This window comes from Pinus tabuliformis, chromosome Q (assembly GCF_031772625.1).
Source record: "Pinus tabuliformis cultivar Carrire ecotype Pingquan chromosome Q, CPIR1, whole genome shotgun sequence".
Taxonomy (NCBI): domain Eukaryota; kingdom Viridiplantae; phylum Streptophyta; class Pinopsida; order Pinales; family Pinaceae; genus Pinus; species Pinus tabuliformis.
Window position 1 is genome coordinate 641,835,771 of NC_142296.1, and position 24,342 is coordinate 641,860,112.

The following is a 24,342-nucleotide window of genomic DNA, read 5'->3' on the forward strand; positions in this document are numbered from 1 at the left end:
AAGCTTGTGCGACCTGATCCCAGACGAAGGGTACTTCTTTTTTCAATAGACGTGTATAACCTTTAGCAAGTTCGGCGTAATTTGGAATGAACCTCCTCAGAAAGTTTGCTTTCCCTTGGAGTTTCTGAATCTGAAGCAAATTTGAAGGTGGAGGCAAATTTATGATTGCCTGAACCTTACATGGGTCGAGACGAATCTCGTCCTTTGAGAATACAAAGCCAAGCAAACGACCAGAACTGACACAGAACATACATTTGTGTGGATTGAGTCGTATCTTGTAGTGTCGGCAACGTAGAAATATCGCTCTCAAATGCTGCGGATGATTGGTCCGCTTTTGCGAATGAGCTGGAAGATTGTCGAGATATGGTTGAACGATGTTTTTGATGTCATGGAAGGCATAATTCATTGCCCTCTGAAATGTTTCCCCTGCGTTCTTTAAACCAAAGGGTAACTTGCGATATGCAAATGTGCCCCACAGACAAATAAATGCAGTCTTTGACTGGTCCTGTGGGCGGATATTTATTTGATTATACTCGGAGAATCCATCCATAAATGAAAAGATTTCACATCTGGCGCATTCATCAATTATCTGGTCAATAAAGGGTGTAGGGTAGTTGTCTTTTGGACAAGCTTGATTTACATCCCTATAATCGACGCACACTCTAATCGTTCCTTGTTTTTTCATTACAGGAACAATGTTCGATACCCAATCGGTTAGAGGAACCGGGTAAATAAAACCAGCATGGAGAAGTTTTTCAACTTCTGCCTTGATGGCAGCGGCTTTCTTGGGGTGCACCTGCCGTAGCCGTTGTCGTACTGGTTTGACATCTGGATACATCTTTATTTCATGTTCAACTATACTCGAGTCAATGCCTAGCATTTCATCATATGACCACGCAAAGACATCTCTAAATTCGCGAAAAAGAACTTTGTATATTTCCAGTTCTGAAGGAGAACAACATTTGCCAACATAAAAATTCTCTATAACATCTGTTTTGGTCGAGATATTTATGGCGATAGTCTCTTCGATATTGGACAAGTTTCGCTCGGAATCCACCGTGTTTACAGTATTTGATAGGAAATCAAAAACTGAAGGATGATGAAGGTCATCAGGAGTATCTTCTTGACAATCCGGAAGATGGGAATGATGGTGGTAATCTTCCCATGGCGCCCCATCAATTATCATTGACGGAACAATTCCTTCATCTATGTAATGTACTTGCGACCAAGGATCTGAAGGGGTGCCATATTCCTTAGACCTATCTATCCAAACGCTTGATGAGCGTTGATTTGGCTTTGCCTCCCATGCCAAAAATATTGATTGCTACAACATTTCTATTGGGCTTGGAGGCAATACCTGCAGATGATCCATGTTAATATCGTTTTTTGAGATCTTTTGAATGGAAGATATCATATTGTAGGTTCCTACCGTCACCACTTCCGCCAGATTGATTGGAGGTGGAGGGCAAAAGTCCCCATTAATATAGGGTCTTTTAGTAGGCCTACTCTGATATTTTGAAGCGGATGGGGGCTTCCATGGATCATCGGAATGCTTCTCGTAACTTAGGAACTATTGGGGAGAAATGTTTGTTGGTCAATGATTGTAATTCCCCCTTGAAAGGGAAATGCAATCTTCCTGAAGTAGGTCGACACAACCACAACCATAGCATATATCCAGGGCCTTCCCAATAGGATGTTGTAATCGAGGTTTCCGTCGATTACTTCAACATCTATTTCTACTGTTTCCCCCCCCAGTTCAACTTGCAAGTTACTTAAAATCCCATATGGGGTATATGTTCGTCCATCAAATTCTTTTAATGTCGTCGAAGATCGCGACAAGGTTGGAGATCCTAAAGTTTTCCAGCAACTCATCGACATAATACATGTAGATGCCCCCTCATCAATAATTGTTCGATGAACAGTGTTGTTGAGGGCTTTCACTTGAATGAGGAAAGATAGTTGAGTTGGTAACTGAGGATCATATCCTTTGTGATTAAAGGACACAAGATTAGAATCCTTTGGGTCAATCCCACCTATTGCTGATAATAAAGCCTGCTTTTGGGAGGTGCAATTTTGCAGTACCTCAAGTGTCGACATAGCGGATGGCGATTGGGCCAGATCTTCCACTATATTATAATGTTGTGCTGCTCTGTCACGAGGATTAAATGTCGACTTGTGTACTACTCCCTTTGGCGGTTTTATTGTTAGCTCTGGAATGATGGGCGGCACAAATTCTGTCGAAGTTGTTGTCGAACTACTAGGTTGATCTTTATCCTTGTTGTTCGACAGCTGTGGATTCCCGTAATCTTTATTCCTTGTTGTTATCAAAGCATCATTTTGCTGTTTCGAAACCGACAACATCAGCACTTGGGATGGGGAAGCATTGTCACTGGCAACTAGATTTGTTCCTAGATTTGGAAACGGATGAGTTAATACTGCTGAGGTTTTTGAATTCTTGAAGAATTTTTTAAGCTCAGCTTTATATGGACAATCTCTTATCCAATGATCCTCATCACATATAAGACATGGACGATTTGGTTTCTTATCTCCAGAAGGGTTTACAGAAGATTTTTCAGGTGATGCTTCCTCCTGTTTCTTCTTCTTCCCTTTGTTTTTCTTCTTGCATCCTGGTTGCTTGGTTTCTTTGCCATTGTCAGTTGAGACGACATTTACTTCCGAGGCGAGAAGTTCCTCATTTGCATTTTGACTAGAAATATTATGGGCCTTTTTAGATGTAGCCTTTTGTTGATTTCATGTCTGTCATATCAATCACGCCATCGCCGGCATGAGAGTCATTGTTTGATTTAGGAGGAGGAGGAACAGAAAATTCTGGTCTGGGAACGTCAGGGATTTTATCGTAGAGCGTGCCAGACTGAGTATAAGTCAAGTCTAAATATTTCGCACGAGCAATAACTTGCTCTTCAGTGATGACTCCTCCCTTTGCCACATCTTCTCTAATGGAAGGTAATAATGACTTAATAAACCATTCAACTAAAAGCTGATCAGGAACATACGTTTTTACCATTCTACGGTGACGTCGCCACTCATGAATATGATCGGATATGTGAGTGGCCGTCGTTTGCTTGAAATTGGTAAGAAGTTCTGTTCCCGTTTCGTACCTTATGGGTAACTGAAAATGGGTTAAAAAGGTTGTGGCTAGGGTACTAAAGTTATCAAACGAAGCTCTAGGTAATTCGATATACCATTTTTCTGCTGGACCAGTCAACGTTCTCTGAAAAAGGTGAAGCCTAATAGAATCATCATTTAGGGTGTTTGATGAACACCATAGATGAAAGGTCATCACATGATTTGACAGGTCTTCACCCGGATTTCCATTAAATTTAGAAATATCTGACGAAAGTTTATGCAGAATTGCTGGCCACCAAGGGGCGTAAGCAATTGGATCGTTCATTAGCCGATTTAGATCCGGTAACTCTAAAGTCGCCACGAAGGGTAACTGTTGACTCAGGTTTGGTGAAGCATACCTAGGATAAGATGGAATTGCCTGAACAATTGGTCTTTGCATACTAGCATAATGCATTTGATGCTGGTAACTTTGGTAAGGTTGATGGGCATAACCATTATAGAATGGTTGATTTTGACCATTTTGAACATATGGCTGCCCATTATTTGCAAAGATTTGTTACTCAGATCCTTGGTAAGCTTGTTGGAATTGCGGTTTTTGATATTGCACTAGCCATAGTTGTGAGGCCATGTGCTGTTGTCCAATACTAGCTGTTTGACCAAGATTAGGGGTAATTGTACCCATTTGGGCCTGTGTCATTCCACTAGTTGGTGATTGTGGTTGAGTCGCAGGGATAAGAGGTTGTTGCATTACGACCTAAGAAACCTGAGGTTGGCATACAACAAGCAATGCTTGTACTTGCGACACCGTTGCAATAGCCGGCGTAGTTGGTATATTTGACATAGGTAAACATTGTTGCATCAAGTATACAACTCTTGGTTGTTGAGGCAGTATTGGCACCCAACTACTAGATGTAATTCCAACATAACCTGAATTTTGTTGTGAACTCTCGTATGGTTGTTCTCCTGGAGGAGACAATGAAAGGGTATATTGCCCCCCATATGGCAGTAATCCAGTACTCAAAGGAATGATTTGCCCTTGAGGACCGGACTGCCCAAATTGACATCGTGAAGGATCAAATTGTTGAGACTCAACATAAGATCTCTCATATATTACTCCGGATGAACAAACGGGAATGGACCATACTGTCAAAATAGCCCCTGAGTGGGCCCCACCTAGCGATTGGGAGCTAGTTGGGACAGATGGTATGCCGACAAACATTGTTGGAGTGACAACAGGAAGTTCTGCCGTTGCTGTGTCAGATGACACAGTCCTAGATGTCGACAGTTGTTTAGACATTTCTAGTCTATCTAAAAGATTTCCTAGCGATTCTACAGGAGCTTCCGGTAACGGTAGATTAATTTCTGATGAAGAAGGATATAGGGTTATCCTGACTCCAAATTGCGATGGAGTACTAGATGGAGGATCCTCCACAATCTCTTCTATAGCAATCAGACCAGGTGGAAGAGGTAGACCGTCAAGTCCGTAAAATATTTCTGGTGTTGAAGAAGGTACAGATTCTGCAGCGACAGATGTTTGGGGAATAACACCTTCCGAATCAGCTGCAGATGGAGTTGGTTTAGTAATACAAGTGTTTACCTTCACACTAGGATCAGCTCTACTGTCCTTTGGTGGCTGTGGAACTTCTTCTATAAAGGCAGGGATACTAGAAATGTTTGGAGTAACCAGAGTCTCCGATGGTGTCGGAACACTTGTTCCAACTTTACTAGGGGATTTTCAACTGGTTAAACGATTTCGCTTCGTCTGTAATAGTTTTGATTCTGTAGACAAAGACGGTTGACTTGTAAGCCTCCGTGAACGACAGGGTTTCAATTGACTTTCTTCCACGATTGCGGATTGCTCGATCAACTAAAAATCAAGGGGAAATATGTTTCCGAATTAAATGAATTTTAGATGCTTTGACACAACTTGTTTTTTCAATTTTTAAGAGTCGAGAAAAGATGACTCTAGTCGCCTTTGATTTTTAATGAGCTTGAAGTGACAAGTGCTCAGATGGACTGTTTCCTTTAAGGAGTCTGAAAAGGAATGAAAGAGACTACTCTGGAAGTCTAGACAGAGAGATTACCAAACCAATCGCAAAACTGCAGAATACTTTTTACGGTACGACAGTCAATCTTCCCGAATGCTGTGTTCAGTACATTGCGATCGATAGGGCGGCAGACACGGCTTCCTATGTTTAAAGGATATAGCCTATTGTGGTCTCCCAATATATACTCGATGGTACGTGGGAGCACAAGTTCGTACTTGCACTTGTTGTCTCAAAGTGGAGGAATCACCCAACCAGCAATGAAAACAACAGTTACCAGGCTTTACGACGCCGGAATACATCTCTAGCCTAGACTTCTAAATGTTGTGCGTTAGTTTCCAAAAAAATTTTAGATTCATTAAATTTATTTTACAGTTGATCTTGTTTAAGAAATTTTCCTTTCAGGTTCACCGCATGATGTAGATATGCAATTCCTAAAATGCAATCTAAGATGATAAACAATTGTTTAATCTTCTTTTTGCAATGAAAATCCTAGCTACTAAAGAAAGAGAGATGATATTCTCTCAACATAGAGCAGAGAGCACACACTATATGCACTGTCCTAAATCAAACCAAAAAACAGTCTAAATGCAAATGCACATGCACGTATTTGTTTTTCAGCCTTCTTAATGTGTGAATGATAAAAGAAAGCTAAGTGCAAATCTGAATTATTTTTCAAAGAGACATTACTAACAAGCTTCTTTTCAAGACAAAATGAAGACAATGACGACACTTTGAAATTTGGAATTGAAAACTTGCTTTTCGACACTTGAAAAACTATTAATTCAAATCAAATACAAGAGTAATAGTGTAATCGACTATCAATAACAATCAGATTCTCTTCTATGACTGAAAATGACACTTGCGACACTTCCAAATCAAGAAACGACAGTTCAATTACGCTACTTCTTTGTAAAAGAGAACTAAAAATGGCTCACAATACATAAAAACATTTACAGTTCTTTGCACAATGGAGGCGGAATAATGGCAAGGAAGGGGGCTTCCATAGAGGTATACTGACTACAGACAGCAAAACTCCTGAATAGAGCTGAAAAGAGTGAAGAAAAACCAAAGTCTGGAGGCAAAATTAGCCTTCTCTGACCTTCGCACCTGTTACACAGGGATTCCAGTATGCATCCCACCTACTGCACTTGGGAAGTGTGGTGCATACTGATATCCTTGAAGAGAGGGTGCGATGGTATAGTGCGAGACTTTTCATCCAGTTCTTGATCACGGTTTGCAACATAGTTCAGGGATTTAGGCCGAGCAAGTGATAATCAATAAATAAATCATAGGGGTAGATCTAAGGAGGTTACTAGAGCCACCACAAGGGCAATTAGGATGTTTACAAATCAATTGTTTAGTTTATAAACAAAACCCGGAGATAGACTGAAACAGCATTGATCTACTTTGCACTAGCATAGCAAATGCAGTTCGAAGGCTAGCTGGCTTGACTTTAGGCTCCGTCTGTAGGTTTATAAAACAAATAAGTATAGAAAAGAAAACAAGCTATTCGCTCCCCAGTGGAGTCGCCATTTTGTTATCGGGAAATCTAGTATCTATGCAGAGCTGCTAGTCCCACTAAGACTGGTAGCTATCTTAGAAACAAACAAACTAAAACTACTTTCGTTTTCCTTTATGAGAAGTAGATAAGAGGGGGAACAAAGGAGACCAACCTCTGTCTTGCACTTGGTTCCTTGCTTGATTCCTCTCCCTTCTGATAGATCTTTGCCACTCGCTTCCTCATCTACCCAGCTTCAAAGAGCACCTGTGGAATCAAAGCAGCATAACACTATCCAAGAACAGAGATCTACTATCAAAAACAATATAGGACCAGATATATATTGACCACACAAATGCATATATCATCAATCATACAAGAATGTGGAGGAAAACTTGAATAGCTTTATTAATATCAAGAATAGCAAAGAGGATTACAACCAATTGTTCTGACCCGGCGTCATCCTCTCAGCAAGAAATCCCTTCTTCACCTCATGAAAAGCTTAGATCACCCAACACTATGATGTTACACCAAGAAACCAGCAGCACTTCCTTACAAGATACAAAATTCCAGCCTCTGGATCTCTGGGATGAGTGATCCATATATAGATGATTACAGGGAGGTGAGTCAGCTTCTAATATTTGATTAGTGTCCTCTCTCTGATAGTTCTTGATTCCACTTGGAGATTGATGATCTCTTACTCATCCCTGGGCGAATTCAGAGAGGCAAGTGTCATAGGAGAAGTTTCTGGAAGATTCCATGTCGAACCACCTTGCAAACTGTCTCTACCATTTTTCCACTCTCGCTCATCACACCCTGCAGAAGAGCTATCCAGTATGCATTGCACCTTTTACTCTGGGCAGGTGGGATGCATCGCACCTTCTACACTGGGCAGTCTGTATGGTCCAGATTTGACCAGTTCTGAGTAGTTTTCTGTGGAGAACTTCTGGGAGATGATGTAATTAGCTGACCTTGTTCCTTTAGGGTGTGAAACAACACTTTTAGGGACTTAGGAGCCCTTGGTTTATGGACATATATGATTGGGGTCGCAGTGCCCAAAAATGTCTATAACAATTATTGTAAGATATGCTTCAAATAACAAATGTTTTTACAAAGAGTGTAATAGCCGCCACATAATGGTTTTCAACTGCTACAGAAATTGTCTGTCTGCGCCCGGAAAAGGTTTTCACAGCAAAATTGTTTTATTTTCTTCTTCTTCTTCTTCTAGTTCTTATTATTATTATTATTATTATTATATATAGCAGGTGTAACAACCGCCACATAGTGGTTTTCAGCTGTTACACTTATTGAAAAATTAGAATTTTGGTAGCACAAGGGGGTTTTCCCTTGCTCCTGTAATCTAAAGATCTAAACTCATGACAATCTTAACAAATGAATCGCTTTAATAAGGTTTATGATATAACCGAAGACGGTGTCTGTTTGCAAGCAATGGTGTCCTCACATTGTCAATGGTAACCAAATTGACAGTCCCATTGTCAAAGACTACATGTACCTCATAGGGACCTAGCCATTTGGTGCAAATCTTACCCTTGAAGTCCTTGAATCTTGAATCATATAAGAGATCCCAATCTCCTTGCTAAAACTTCTTCTTCTTGATGAACTTGTCATGCCACTTAGCTCTCTACTGCTAAATAATCTATGTTTGTTGGATAACAACCAGTTGTTTCTCCTCCAATTCATTGAGCTGGTTCAACCTTTTCTTCTGTGTTGTAGCTGGATCCAAATTCACCTGCAATGTTGTTCTCAATGTGTTGATTTCGAAATCAATAGGGAACAAGGGATTTTTATCATACACAAGTTCATATGGTGATAATCCTGTGGTATTCCTCCACATAGTTATGTATGACCACAACACTTCTGGAAGTTTATCAACCCAATTCCTTCGATGACTAGCCACTGTCTTGGTAAGAATCCCCTCAATGACTTTGTTGGTGCTTTCCACTTTGTCGTTCATTTGTGGATAATAAGGTGTTGTGATTCTATGATGGATTTTATATTTTTCAACCAACTTTTGGATCATATGGAATGTAAACTGGAGCCCTCCATCTATGACTATCTCTCTGGGTATTCCAACGCAAACAAAGATGTCTTCAAACAGGAAGTCTGAACCAACTTTCTCCATGGCTCTGGTTAGTGCTTTTTCCTCAAACCATTTTGTGACATTGTCAGTGTAGACCAAAATGTAGGATTTTTTTCTGGATGAAGGATTAATTGGTCCCACAAAATCCAAGGACCATTTCTAAAAAGGTTCTAAGATGATTTGAGGTTGTAATGGCATCTCATTTGATTACAGTGGTCGGCCCATTCTTTGGAAACTATCACATCCTTTCATGAAATTCTTGGCATCCTAAAATATTGTTGGCCAACAATACCCTATCGAAAGGACTTTGTATCCTATCTACTTGTCTGCGAAGTGCCCTCCACAAGGTTCCTCATGACAAGCCTTAAGGATGCCAAAGATCTCATCTTACCTCACACAACGTCTAATTTGGAAATTTGGTCCAGTGTGATAGAGATTCTCATCTATCCAGGTATAGGTAGCACTCTGTCGTATGATCTTTCTCCTTTCTTTGGAGGACAAATATTATGGAAACTTCTCTACAGCAAGATAATTGGCTATATCTGCATACCATGGTGAGAAAGTAGAAATAGCAAAGAGATACTCATCAGGAAAAGAATCCTCAGTAGGAATGAAATTGTCGTCAATAGATGACCTAGAAAGGAAGTTAGCTACTACATTATATTTTCTAGGTTTATCAACAATTGTGATATCAAATTCATGTAACAACAATAACCAACATGTAATTCTACCATTGGTAATTGGCTTATTCATTAAAAAATGAATGGTAGAGTGGTCAATGTGTACAAATACTTGATACAAAGTGATATAATGTCGAAATTTATTAATAGCATGCACTACTGCTAAGAACTCCTCAATCATTTTGTAATTGAGCTCAGTCGGAGTCAAGTTCTTGCTTATGTAATAAATAGCATAAGGTTTCCTGTCCTCTAGTTGGCCCAAAACAACACCAAAACCAATATCGGATGCATCTGTAGCTATGTGAAACAATAATTCCCAATTAGGTCCACATAAAACCGGAGCTGCTAATCCACAACCTTTCAGCTTCAAAAAGGCATACTCACACTTTCCTGTCCACAAAAAGTCGAAATCTTTCATGAGCAAAGAAAATGATGGCAATGCAATTTTTGAAAAAAATTATATAAACATTTTGTAATACCCTGCATGTCCCAAGAAACTATGTACCTCTTTTTGCATCTTGTGAGTTGGAATTTTCAAAATTTGTAGGAATTTACAGAGTAATTTCCTCAGACAAAGCACCAAAGGACACCGCTCACAAACAGATCACAGATCAATACACCAGTATTCTTGACGTGGTTAAAACCCTCAAAGAGGGAAACAATCCACGGCCTGAGCCAATGTGGCCACTTCAGGAAATTTATTAATAAAAGAATGAAAATTTACATAAGCTTCTCTCATGAACGGTTACCCTACAAATGACCCTCCATGATCTTTAAATAGAGATCATGGACCAATCAGGTGTTAAGCCACGGATCAAGTGTCGGTAATACCGAGGAGAGAATGAGCCGTTGGATCACTACATATCGTGACCATCGGATTGTAAATTACAAAAGTACATAGTAAAGAAACACACTTTACCTAACTCTACACTAGACCAAGTTATACTTAACTATTTCCTATGTGTCAGAATATCCTAACATCCCCCCTTAAGAACAACTTGGGATAGGATTAAAGGATGTACAAATATGAAAAAATAGGAGAAGGAAGGAGGCATTAGAGCCTATCCCCCCTTAGTGATAAATTTTTGAACTCCAACCATAAATCGAAGTTTAGTAAACTTCGCCTCTATGAGAGCCTTTGTAAAGATGTCTGCAAATTGATCATCTGTTGAACAATATTGCACTTCAAGAACATGGTCATGAATGAGCTTTCTGATGAAGTGCATGTGCAATTCAATGTGTTTTTTGTGCTGATGTTAGACTGGATCTTTTCATAGTCGAATGGCACTTTGATTATCACACCAAAGTGTAGTCGGATGCTAGTGCTGAAAGCCAAACTCTGACAGAATCTGACGAAGCCACAAGGCTTCCTTACTAGCTTCTACAGCACTAAAATACTTTGCTTCTACTGAAGAAAGAGAAATGGCACTTTGTTTCTTGCAAGCCCATGTAATAGGTCCTGAACCAAGAGTGAACACATAACCTGCAGTAGACTTCCGATCATCAAGGTCACCAGCCCAATCAGAATTAGTGAAACCAACCAATAGAGGAGATGCTTCGGCACTCTAATGAATCCCAAACTAAACTGTACCTTGAACATAACAAAGTATTCTTTTAGCTGCTTTCCAATGACTTTCATGTGGGTTTTGCACGAACTGAGCAATAGGGCCAACAACAAAGGAAAGGTCAGGACGAGTATGGGTCAGATACAAAAGTTTTCCTACAAGTTGACAGTATAAGGTAGCATCAACTTTAGGGGAAGTACTAGTGACTAAAAGTTTGGCTCCAGACTGAAAGGGAGAAGGGGCTGGCTTACAGTCTTCCATGTGAAAATGGCGTAGAAGATCACAGACATACTTGGACAGGGAAAGGTAAATACCTTCCTTGGATTGCAAGATTTGAAGACCAAGAAAATAATGCAAGTGTCCTAAGTCTGTAATTTCAAACTTCCTTTTAAGGCTAGACTTCACATGGTTTATAAGGTTGGGATCACTACCAGTAAGGATAAGATCATCAACATAAAGAACAAGAATGATAAGAGACTTTCCCACTTTCTTGGTGTAGACAATATTGTCAAAATGACACCTAGAAAAGCCAGTTTCTAAAAGAAAGCTATCCATTTTGGCATACCAAGCCCAAGGGGCTTACTTGAGACCATAAAGGGATTTCTTAAGCCGACATACAAGGCTAGAGTCTGTTTTATAAAGCCATTAGGTTGTTCCATATAGATTTCTTCATGCAAGTCCCCATGTAAGAAGGCCGATTTAACATCCATCTGATGGACTTCCCATTTGAGAGAGGTAACAAGGGAAAGAACAAGGAAGATAGAGTTAATTTTGGCAATAGGGGAGAATGTTTCAGTATATTGAATGCCTTCAACTTGTGAAAAGCCCTTAGCAACAAGACGAGCTTTATGTTTATCAACTTTTCCATCTGTTCCATACTTGGTTCTGTAAACCCATTTGCATCTAACAAGTTTTCATCCCTTTGGAAGAGGAACAAGATCCCATGTATCATTTGCCAATAATGAACAATATTCTTCATTCATAGCCGTGTCCCAATCTGGAAGGCCTAAAGCTTCTGCAAAGGTGTCAGGATCATAATTCGTTGAAGCTTGAGCCAGTAAAGAAGAGGCTCTATCGAACTGAGAACATGTACGTCATTGATCTGTAAGATCACCGGCAAGAGCACTTGCTGCATCCCGAGTAGCATAGACCCATTTTGGAAGCTGAGGAGCAGGAGGAGGATCTTGAGAAGGTGTGGGAGGATTGTCATCCTTGCTGTCATAATCTGAAGAAGAAATATTTTCAGAAGTAGAAGGGATAGAGAGAGCTGGCACATCCTTCGAACTAGGTTCGTAGGCCAATATATTTTCAGCAAACTTTACATCTCTTCTAATGATAACATTTCTGGACTTAAGTGGAATAAGTTTATATCCTTTGACATCTTCAAAATATCCAACAAAAACAGATTTTTCACTCTTAGGTTCTAAAGCTTTATGTTTCTCATCTGGAATATGGACCCATACTTCACTTCCAAAAACACGAAAGTGACTTACATCTGGTTTAATTGAGCTCCATGCTTCTTCTGGAGTGATATTCTTTAAAACCTTAGTAGGATTGTGATTTACTATATAATTTGCACAGTTGATTGCTTCTGCCCAAAAATTAAGATTAATTCCTTTAGATTGAAGCATACAATTAGCCATTTCATGTAAGGTGCAATTCTTCCTTTCAGCTACACCATTTCTTTGTGGAGTATATGGAACAGTATGTTGCATTTGAATTCCATTCTCAGTGCAAAAGTTGATGAATTTGTTGAAAACATATTCTCCACCATTATTAGATCATAGCTTAAGAATTTGATGTCTAGATTGTTTTTCAACAAAGGCCTTAAAGGCCAAGAACATGTTAAATACTTCACTCTTGAGTTTTAAGAAGTATACCCAAGTGCATCTGGAAAAATCATCAGTGAAAGTTAAGAAATGCTTGTAGCCAGAGAATGAAACCACTGGAAGTGGACCACATAAATCACTATGCACAAGGTGTAAAGGGGCTGAGGCGTGGCAAGAGGCACGTTTTTCAAAACTATCCCGATGATGTTTTCCAAGTACACATCTGGAACAAACACCATCTCTATAAGATACCATTGGAAGACCTGTCACCATATTTTCTTTACATAGATTCTGAAGGGAGCGATAGTTTAAGTGACTCAATCGCTCATGCCAAAATTCGCTCACTTCATCATTATGAGCAACAAGTACTGAGGGAAAATTTGATGACCCAAAGTTGTTAAACTTATACAACCTTGTAGAATCATCAGCAATTCCAATAGCTAAAATTTGTCTAGGATCTCTTAGGTCCTTAATTACAACATCGTGAAGTGAAAATTCAACGATTTTACCTTCACCTGAATGAGTTATCTGATATATAGATAGAAGGTTGCAGGAGAAGTTTGGAACACATAATAAATCATTAAATTGACCATTGTCTAAATGAACAGTTCCAATCCCTACAACACTAAGAGATCTATCATCACCAACAGATATATTTTTGGTGTTACAATCATTTAAAGAAGAAAACATGGCTTTGTTTTTGGCCATGTGATAAGAAGCTCCAGAATCAATGAGCCACTCATGAGAATGAGGAAGAAGATACATTTAGTGCATAACCAGACCGAGATGCTTGACAACCACATGCAAAAAGTGTTATTCCTAAAGATGAAGTTGAAGTTGAAGAGTGATCCAAATGGATGTTATGCTTCTTCATTGTTGCTTCCATGGCTTCCATCTTCTTAAAGCATTTGGATTCTAAGTGGCCATCTCGATTACAAAGGTGGTAATGTCTATCCGTCTTCTTCCCTTTGTTTTTAGTTGTCTTATCATTTTGTTGAAATGATTTTTCATTTTAAGACTGAAATTGTGTAGGACCCTTTTTTGGTTTAAGACCATTCTTTTTAGGATACTGCTTTTTAGGATTCTTTGAATTTGGTTGTTGCTGGGAGGCTAAGGCTTTCTTAGAAAAATCTTGGGACATACCTGGAGGTCGTGGCTGCCATGGTCTTCTAGGTGTGATAAAATAAGAGGACCACACTTCTTCACTCAATTCTCTAAGTACTACTTTCAGTCTAGGAAGCTCCGAATATTGACCTGTCAAATGTTACAGGTCACAAATATTGCACAAGATGATGCTATTCATTTCAAATTCCCTCAAGGGGTCTTTCTTCTAGAAATTCGAGCAGAGCACAACTAGAGGTGTATCAGTTTCTGCTTGTGTTTTCTTGATCTATGTTGTCATTATCTGGGCAAATAGAATACTGAGGATGTCGGTCTTGAAATTTTTGAATAAATTCTTGATCTCTGCTCTGGTTACTCCTCCGCCAACAGATTTTTGTATTCAAGCAGAGGCATCTCGGATTGTGCTTCTTCCCTTAGACAATCCTCTAGAGCATCTTAGACAGATCTTTACAATTTCGGTGAATGGTTCCTAAGATATGTCCCATTTTCCTAGTAGGTTCAGGGTATCAAGGCATTCGTCCCTCATTCCTCTTATAAATATGGTCTTCAAGATCTCATGATCTAAATGATTGTGTTAAGATCTCTGCAAATTATAGTGGAACCGCTCTACATAGTCCTCCATGCTATCATCCTCCTTTTGTGTCATTCTTAATACTTCCTCCCTTAAGTCCCTAGTTCTACAATAGTCTTGGTACTTTGATAACAATGTCTCCTTCATATCGCTTCATGTTTGAATAGAAGCAAAGCCTAACCCCATGAACCATCTCTAGGATGCTCCTTTTAAACCAACAGGAAATAATTTCAGTTTCTGAGCATCTGAGACATAGTCATAACTCCTGCATAAGACATCAAATTCAAATAAGAAGGTGTCTGGGTCTTCCACAGTCATCCCTTGAATGGATGGTAAGGATGATAAAGGAATATTTTTCATGGGAGCTTCGCCTCTGATATCCTCATTGGGAACTCAAAGGTGGTGATAGTAGCATCTGTTTTAGCATTGTTGTCATTGTTGTCCCCCATTTCTAACCCTTCTAATCCTTGTTGTAACAAAGGCCTTCAAACTGCTCTTGTGATTGTCTTACAGGTAGAATTGATGGCTCAGGCGACTTCAGGGCTAACTGTTTCACTGCACTACTTGAATCTAGATATTGATAAACCAATAGGTGCCCTCCTATCTCAGGTTTTTGATGTCCCCCTCCATTTTCCCCTTGTCCCTCAGTCCTAAAGTTCTGGCTACTAGCTTCCCCCTGTTGTTCCTGAATTGGATATTGAATCTTGGGAGTATGTTCACTAGATTTAGAATGGTATGGCTCCGAGATAGAGGAATTGGATGTTTCTATCCTTGTTATGGGAGTAATAGCTTTTTGTGGCACTATTTTCCTTGTGCCCCTTTGAGAACTTGACTGTTCATTTTCTACCTTGGAGATCAGTTATGGGATAAATGTTTTCCTTCCAAAATCTACACTCTTCCTTTCCTTTTTACGACCCGTTGTTCTCGTGACTAATTAGAGTGGGGGTTAATTTTGGTATTTCTATAATTCCTATAGTTGCACACAAGGAGCCTATGTGTATTAATTCACAGCCTAAGTGTCTCAGTCTCCGACAGTGGTGAACCCGTCCAGGTATGTTAGAGCAATGCGCGAATTCTTACCTCTCGTCTTACCGCCCAGCAACTGAAGAGCTGAAGACACAATAAAAAAAAAACCAAAATGCCACACCCTAAGTGCCCTAATGATCACAATGGTGAGCCCGCTCAGGCATGTTAGAGCGATGCACAAGTTCTTACCTCTCGTCTCACCGTCCAACGATTGTGGACTAGGAACACTCTATCCTCAAACAAACAACTTGGATGTCTGTATCGTCAACTGCCATCCCCAAAAAGATGCCAAAATGTAATGTTGTTTTAATCAATCCTAATTGATCAATACTACAACCATTAATTGTCAACCCAGGGTAGGTCGTGATGTTTCAATGGAGTTCGCACTGTCTATGCCAATACACTACAACCAAGAATAAAGAATAAAAAGAGACAATAAATAATGTTGTTGAATCAATTGCAGAAATTAAATCATTCATGCAGAAATTAAAATACTCCATAGAAATGAAATCACGCTTCATGATTACCAGAGCAAGGGTGTGCCACACAATAAACTAATGATTTCACTAGCTAGTTACTGTCATTCTATTTAATCAAACCAGTGTAACAGCATAATATAATCTAGAACTGAAGCGGATGTATTTTACAATTTATACAGCAACAGCAGAAAACCATACAACAATAAAATAAATAATAGTATATGACTACTTCTACCATTGCAGTCCCTACTAAAGAGGAGGGCCCTTCCTCCCTAGCAGGGGAGCATGAATAAACACAAGATTAGTTAAAGAATTAGATGAGGAACAGTAACAACATCATCGTCGTGGCTTCAATATTAAAATAATTAAAAGTTACAAGATCATAGTAACAATGCTTTTCTATTTGTCGTCCCCGTACAGGATAAATTGAGTTTCTTTTATAGTTATTACATACCTAAAATTAGGAAATATATCAGTCATGAGAATCTTACAATTCTCATGTTGATCATAGAATAGAATTAGTTATAACCTATTTCTAAATGCAAATGCTTCTTAGATACATTGGTTAAGATCGCAACCATTTGGATATGTCGCTTCTAAATAACAATTCATAACCCCCGACAGTTTTTGTGTGGAATAGTACCCACGACTTTGCCAGCTACGGTACAACAACATCCCAAAGTCAAATGACGGTTCAGGATGTAACAACAATTACTGGGTAAAAACATCCTTGGTGTAACAATGGTCATCTGTATCAGCGCATGGTGTAACAACAACTTGTAATAGCATACAGTGTGTAATAACAACCTGTAACAACATACAAGGTGTAACAACACTCTGCTCTACCATGCTCTGAAACCTATCAATACGACATGTTCACTCCATAACCTGATCCCTGCAGGCAATGCCTGAAAAAGAGAAGAGGGTCCAAAATACTTCTCTAATGCTTACCCCAGTTAGCCACAAAAAGGAATATTGTATCGTTATATCTAGCAAAACAAGGAAAAATAACATGACGGTGAAATAGGGTGTATAAATGAGAAAAAAGGTGATTAACATGTGAAGTTTCATGGGCCTATAGGAAAAGAGGATCAAAACTGGGGGAAGAAAGTGTAGGAAATAGGTATAAAAGTCACACCCAACATAGATTGGTCTGAGAAACTCCATGGATATTTTGCTACAAACTGGTCTCACATGTGACTGAAAGCCAAACCAAATTTGAGTTGACCGACAAAAATACATGAAACACACAGTGATTGAATTTGAAGGTGATAACGAGATAGTATCATTCAATAATAATATTATTGGAAACTATTTAGCTAAGTCATTTTTAGGGAACTTTAAAGCACATGAACCTCCCTTTCTAGATAATGTTGTCACCTTAGAAATTGAAAATTTCTCATAGACAGATGCTTCCAACTGTAAATTTTTTGTAAATAAAACTTTAGTTAATACTTTATTTTGGACTTTATACTTTTATGGTTCCAAATCTAACGATGGTGCAGGAGCTTGTTGCATTTTAATCAACCCAGAAGGAGAAAAAACCATGTTATCTTGCATATTAGAATTCGAATGTACAAATAATATTGCAGAATATGAGGCATTGGTTCAAGGATTATACAAAGAAATTGGCCTCAACATCAAATATCTGCAGGTTTTTGGAGATTCAAAAATTATCATTAAACAGGTAAGAAATACTATTCACTGCCTTTCTAGATGCTGAAAAATGGCAACAAGAAATGCTAAAAATAGAAGTGCTTAAAATAACACTGCTAAAAATATCTGAAAATTTTTGTACAAAATTTTTAGAAATAAAGAGCATATTTGTATTCTTTGTGAAAAAATACCCAAATTCAAAAGAAAAATCGACTGAATCGAAGTTCAGATGAGGGAGATATCGTTGATTTAAAATCAGTTCTTTTTCCCAAAAATTTCGTGACGGCGGGAAATATGAAATAGATTGGTGTGCTAGTCAAGAACCTGTATGAACTTTAGGTACAAGATGCATGCAAAGCCTTGAGGAGAAAGGAAATGATTAGATTGGTTGTTGAGAGGGAGAGTAAATTACCTCTCAACATGCAATGCCTGAAGAAGTCTCAGACGATTGTGGAGGAGCCACAATTCGTGAAGCAGCTTCAGGAGGTTATGGAGCAGCCAGAACTAGAGAAGTTGAGAGGAGATCGAGTAGAGACATCTACTCATGCAGAGACCTCAAGTAGGGGGAAATTTCAAGCCAGGTGGGCAGAGGGATCACATGCATCCATACCTCTAGGTAGGAGGTGGGGCAATGTGGAGTGATCTTCCCAAGAAGGCTGGAATAGGAGCAGGATCCTTGAGGTACCCAACCTCTTTGATTCGACTATGCTACAGGAGCCCCGATGAGGAGTAGTAGACTGACTGATTGGGTAGAGATAGATGCATATGGAGCAGCAGAGAGAGCTACAGTGCAGGAGTCCCGGGACTATGTAGAGCTAGTAGGCTACAATGATGCGAGAGGCACAGGAGTGTTCCACCAGTGCAGGATGGCACAGAGAGGTGTGCAATGGTGATAGATGCATGAAGTGTTGCAGCAGCTCAGAGGTCAAAGAGGGAGCACTTGTCAGCAGCAGGTAGAGCTTTAGCATCAGAGTATGTTTCTAGACCAATAGAGATGTCAGTGGGGAGTTTTTTGTTCCGAGAGTTACTGGAGCAACCACACTTGGTAGATGTGTTGCATGCAGAACATTCTAGAGGTACAGGATTAGGTTCGTGTTGAATCCTTTCTTGTTGAGAGTGAGTACTGAAAAATGGCAACAAGGAATGCTAAAAATAGAAGTGCTAAAAATAGCAGTTTGGGTACCAGTGCTGGATTGGGCAATAGGGAATGAAAAATGGAAGTGCTAAAAATAGAATATATATTTTAGCATTTCAAGATGGATTCCTATTTTACTCAGTCCCTGGACTAAAAATAGGAAGTGAAATTCGAATTTGGTCTTAGCAGTGGTTTGAAAATAAATCAATTAATTCACCATGAGTTAATTAGTTGTGAAAAATCAAACATGAAGTCTATGTGAGGACATGCAACAGTTTCTCCACTTATTAAGGAAGTTATCCCTTGATTAAAGGAGATAAGGATGAGTTCTAATTTGAGTAGTAATTAGTTGGCTCAGTTAACAGAGTCAAGTCTAGTTAGATTGATTTTAAACAGTTTGTTTAAATTAATGTGAGTTCAATTAGTTAATGCATGCTTACATATAACTATTGCACTTCAGATAACTGAAGATTCTCTCATGAATAACTCATGCATGTCAATTTAGACAGAGACCCAATTGAGATCAAAGAAGGGACAGTGTACTATCAGTTGGATGAATTTTTTTCCTATAAAGGAAGCTCATCCATGAGAAGGATTTATCTCCTTTAGGTTTGTGCAGTTAGATCAAAGGTTAGTGAGTGTGTGAAGAGGCCAATTCACACAAGTGGCAGCACTGGACACGAAGGAAAACTACACAAGGAAATAGGAGGCTTTGAGGGCAGAGGAGAAGGTTTGTGAGAAGCCTTTGACTGTCTATGAGTAGCAAAGGGATTATACTAAGAGCTGGATAGCTTCTGAGCTAAGGCTTTGTGTAATCTGGACTATATTTCCACTTGTATGATAATACAGAGTTGGGGTTTTAGGCTGAGGCTTTCCCCAGGTTATTTCTTCTGTGTTATGTGTGATTGATTTCTTCTTATCAATTATATGTGTTCAATTGATCTTGCTCAATTCGATTAAGCTTCCACATAATTGTTTGTAGAAGTGGATCAAGTATTTTTCTTTAGTATATTGCATTATCAGGTGATCTACAGGTGGGAATTCCCACACTAGACATCTTAAGCATTATCAATCATTAGTCCAGGATCTTACATCACATTTTTTGGCATTTAATATTTCTCTCGTACCTAGAATGCAAAATGCTAGTGCAGATTTGTTTGCTAATGTTGCATCAAAACTCATACCATCTGAGGATTATAGCCCTAATATGTTTTCCATTGAGTTAATTTTTAGACCATCCATTCCTGACAATGTCACTAATTGGCTAATCTTCAATGATGATTATGATATTGTAAATTTTCTAACATCGGAGGGGTCATACAATGACCAAATCATAGATGAAAATGAGCATGACCTTTAGTTAAAACAAAATGTTGATGAAAATCCCGAACCTAAATCTGTAGCCAAATTAGAAGATCTTTATGATCTCAAAGACAAATTCAAGAAGGTAACTAATGCCAAATCCAAAGCTCAACCTTGAGATTTAAATTAGCGAACCTCGGAATTGATGACAAGCCTCAGAACATTAATCTAGGTCTCAGACTATCCTCTGATGAAAGATCATAATTCATTCGATTATTGAAGAAATACAAAGGTATCTTTTCCTGTGATTATAACGATCTCAAAACTTATGATACTTCTATCATACAACACACCAATCCTATGATCTCTAATGTTAAACCAGTGCAGCAGAAACTAAGGAAGATTCACCCGAACCTTGAAATTCAAATCAAATCAGAGTTGAATAAACTACTAAAGGCTGGAATCATATTTCCTGGTAGGAATTCGAAATGGGTGTCCAATTTAGTGCCTGTTAGGAAAAGGAATGGTGACATTCGTATATGCATAGATTTCATAAATTTGAATAAAGCATGTCAAAAAGACAACTTTCCACTACCAACCATGGAACATGTGCTGCAGTCAGTAGCTGGTTCCAAGCTCAGGTATTTTCTTGATGGGTTTTCAGGATATAACCAAATCCTGGTTCATTTAGATGATATATTAAAAACCACATTCAGAACTAAATGAGGAACATATTCTTATCAGAAATGCCTTTTGGTTTTATTGATGCAGGTGCCACAATTCAAAGAGTTATGGATATAGCCTTTAAAGGAATCATTAACAAATCAATTTTTATTTACCTGGATGATATAACTGTTTATTCCAGGAAGAGAAGCAGCCATTTGAAAAACCAAAAGCAGATCATTGAACGATGTAAAAAATATGGGATCTTGCTCAATCCAAAGAAGTCTTATTTTGCCTTAAGCGAAGGTAAGCTTTTAGGGTTTGTCATCTCAAAAAAGGGTATTTATATTGATCCAGAAAGGATTAAGGAAATTGAGAAAATCCCCTTACCCCATAATAAGAAATCCATGTAGTCCTGCTTTGGTCAAATAATTTTTCAAAAATATTTGTCCTTGACTTTTCACATATAGTTTTACCTTTATAGTTTATGACTAAGAAAAATTTAGTTTTCAAGTGGGGTCACAATGAAAGAGAAGCATTTGATATAATCAAACAAGATATTATCAATGCTCCCTCCCTGACAACTCCAAAATTTTCCAATCATTTTATTTTATATACATTTGCATTAGAAACATCATATGTTGTCGTTTTGACACAGCTTAACAATCAACAAATTGAAGCACCAATTTCGTTTTTTAGTTCAAATCTACAAGGTGCTCAGTTAAATTACTCTACTGTGGAAAAACAGGCCTTAGCTGTTTTTAAGTCAACAAATCACTTTAAACAATATCTCCTTAAAACTCACATCAAAATCATAGTTCCATTCCCAGCAGTAAGGCAATTACTGGTGCAAAGGGAAGTAGGAGAAAAAAAGTCCAACTGGGAAACTGCACTGCAAGAATATGATGTCGAAATCAAACCAACTAAAATTGTTAGGGGTCAAGGTTTTTGCAGAATGTTAGCTGGAGCATCCAACTTACCAGCAGAAGAAGATTCAGGTGATGATATACAAATATCTGAGGTAATCCTCAACAATATTGAATCTCAATATGTTGATCTCATCTTTTATTTAAAAAATGGATATGCCCCTATGTAGCTTAGTTACAAAAGAAAAATGGCTTTGAGATTAAAATCAAAGCAATAAGAAATCGTCAATGATGCTTTGTTTAGAAAGAATTATGATTATGTTTTACTTGGGTGCCTTGAAAAATCTGAGGCAGAAAAGGTTTTGTAGGAACCCCATGATGAACTAGCTGGTGGATATTTTGGAGGAGACACAACATCACATAAAATCCAGCATGCTGGATATTACTGGCCAACCTTGTTCAAAGATGCACATGAATATGTAAGGAAGTGTGAAACCTGTCAAACTGCTGTTGGAAGACAAAGGAAACCCACATTTCCGTTACATTTGGTCAACATTGAACAACCATTTGGGAAATGGGGAACAGACATGATAGGTGAGATCATTCCTCACTCTTCAAAGCAACATAGATATATCCTTACAGCAACTGATTACTTTACTAAATGGGTGGAAACAATTCCACTAAAAGTAGCCAATTCTGAGAACATCATCGAATTTATTGATCAAATTATCATTACCATATTTGGACTACCAACTACCCTGATGTTTGACAATGCATCTTATTTCAAAGGCAACACTATGACAAAATTCGCTCTCAAAAGAGGTTCCAAAATTAAGTATTCTTCTAACTATCATCCTTAGGGAAATGGTTTAGCCGAATCAACCAATAAAAACCTCATTAGGATCATTAAACAAATTATTAATCAAAATCAAATAAACTGGCATAAATCTCTAAAATTTTCTCTATGGGAAGATCAGATCAAACAAAAGGCCTCAATAGGCACTTCTCCATTTAATCTGGTCTATGGCAAAAAATATGTCCTTCCTACAAATGTAGTTAATCCCTCTCTAGCCCTAGTTAAATTTATTGAAGAAACTCCTTCTTCTTCTTTGCAATTAAGGAAATCACATCTCCTCAAACTTGAAGAGGAAAGAGAGAAAGCCAAAATCATACATTCCCATCATCAACAGTTAGTTAAATCTTCCTTTGATGCAAATTTTGTAAGTCCAAAATCATTTCAACTTGGAGACCTTATATTGAAGTGGGATAAATCACATGAGGAAAAGGGTAAGCATACCAAATTCCAAAAAATGTATCTTGGACCATTTCAGATTGCAGAACAAATTGGCCCATCAACATTTCTATTGCAAGATTTAACAGACAAGAGAGATTCTCTACCTGTGAATAGGCAGATTTTGAAGAAATATTTTTCATAGGAGATAACTTCTTCTATCCCGTGTAGACTATTGCCTTTACTTTTTCTAGGAAAATAAAAGTTAAATAGTATTTGCTTTTGGCCTTACAATAAAAAATCTCTTGAAATATTTTGATTTTTTGTTTTTATAAGTAGAGATTGTTAAGGAAATAATTATAACATTTGAAAATTAACTAGGTTCTATCTCTCTGAAATCTGCTTGTTTCCACCAAAATTATTTATTCTTTGAGAAACCTCCAACTTTATCAAGAAACTTTTGTTCTACTATTAGTCAAGAAAAGTATTTTTAACAAAGTAAAGACTCTTCGTAGATAAGCATCCTCAGCTCTATAATTGTCATCCAGAACCCTTAAGGAGTCAATGATTCTCCCCATCCAGTAAACTTTTCTCTTTTTAGAGTGTAATTCTAAAATATACTAAAACTTAAAAGATAATAGGTCTCATCAAGAGCTTGCTTACCATGTTCATAGGGAAATAATAGACTAACATTACCAATACTGCATATAAAAATAGGGTAATGGCTTGATATTATTTTAATCAAAAGACGAGGGGTCTCATCACGAGCTAGCTTTTTTAGTTGAATTACAACGGTGAATGACATTGTCACTATTTAGCCACCAAACCAAGACAATGACTTTTAAGTTATAAAAAAGAAAAAAAAATTGCAAACAAATAAACTGTTTAAGAAAAGGAAAAAAAGCGAATAAGTATATGATTTCGAATTTATCTCTAAAAACTGCACTCTTATCTGGATGGGACACTAAATCATTGATGGTTAAAAGGTATCCCTGTCAAGGCTATGGACACCTGCTAGCAGCAGAGGCCCTGCCTATGACAAATGAGTACATCTAAAAGCTAATCTACAAGAGCCCCCTACTTTATCTCTAAACTAAGTAAATACTAATATAGACAAAGGAATTTTCATTTTGAAGAGGATATCAAATGAATTATAATTAGGTGAGGTTTTTTTTTTTTTTTTTTCCAGAGAAATGTTACTTATCTTAAATTTCATGCAATTCCTATTTCCTGAACTACCTTTATTTTGAAAGTTTTAGAAATTACAAAATTATCAAAGATAAATGGTTCTTCCAATGAGTCTGCAATTGTTGTATTATTCAACAACACCTCCCCCCCCATTTATTATATTAATAGTTAGTATTGTATTAATTAATGGGGACCCTTTAAAAAAATCAAAAAACTTAGAAAATAAGAGCTTGCCTTTTGAAACCATTTGGAATAAAACTTTGGATAAAATTAAGATATCAAACCAAGTCACTTT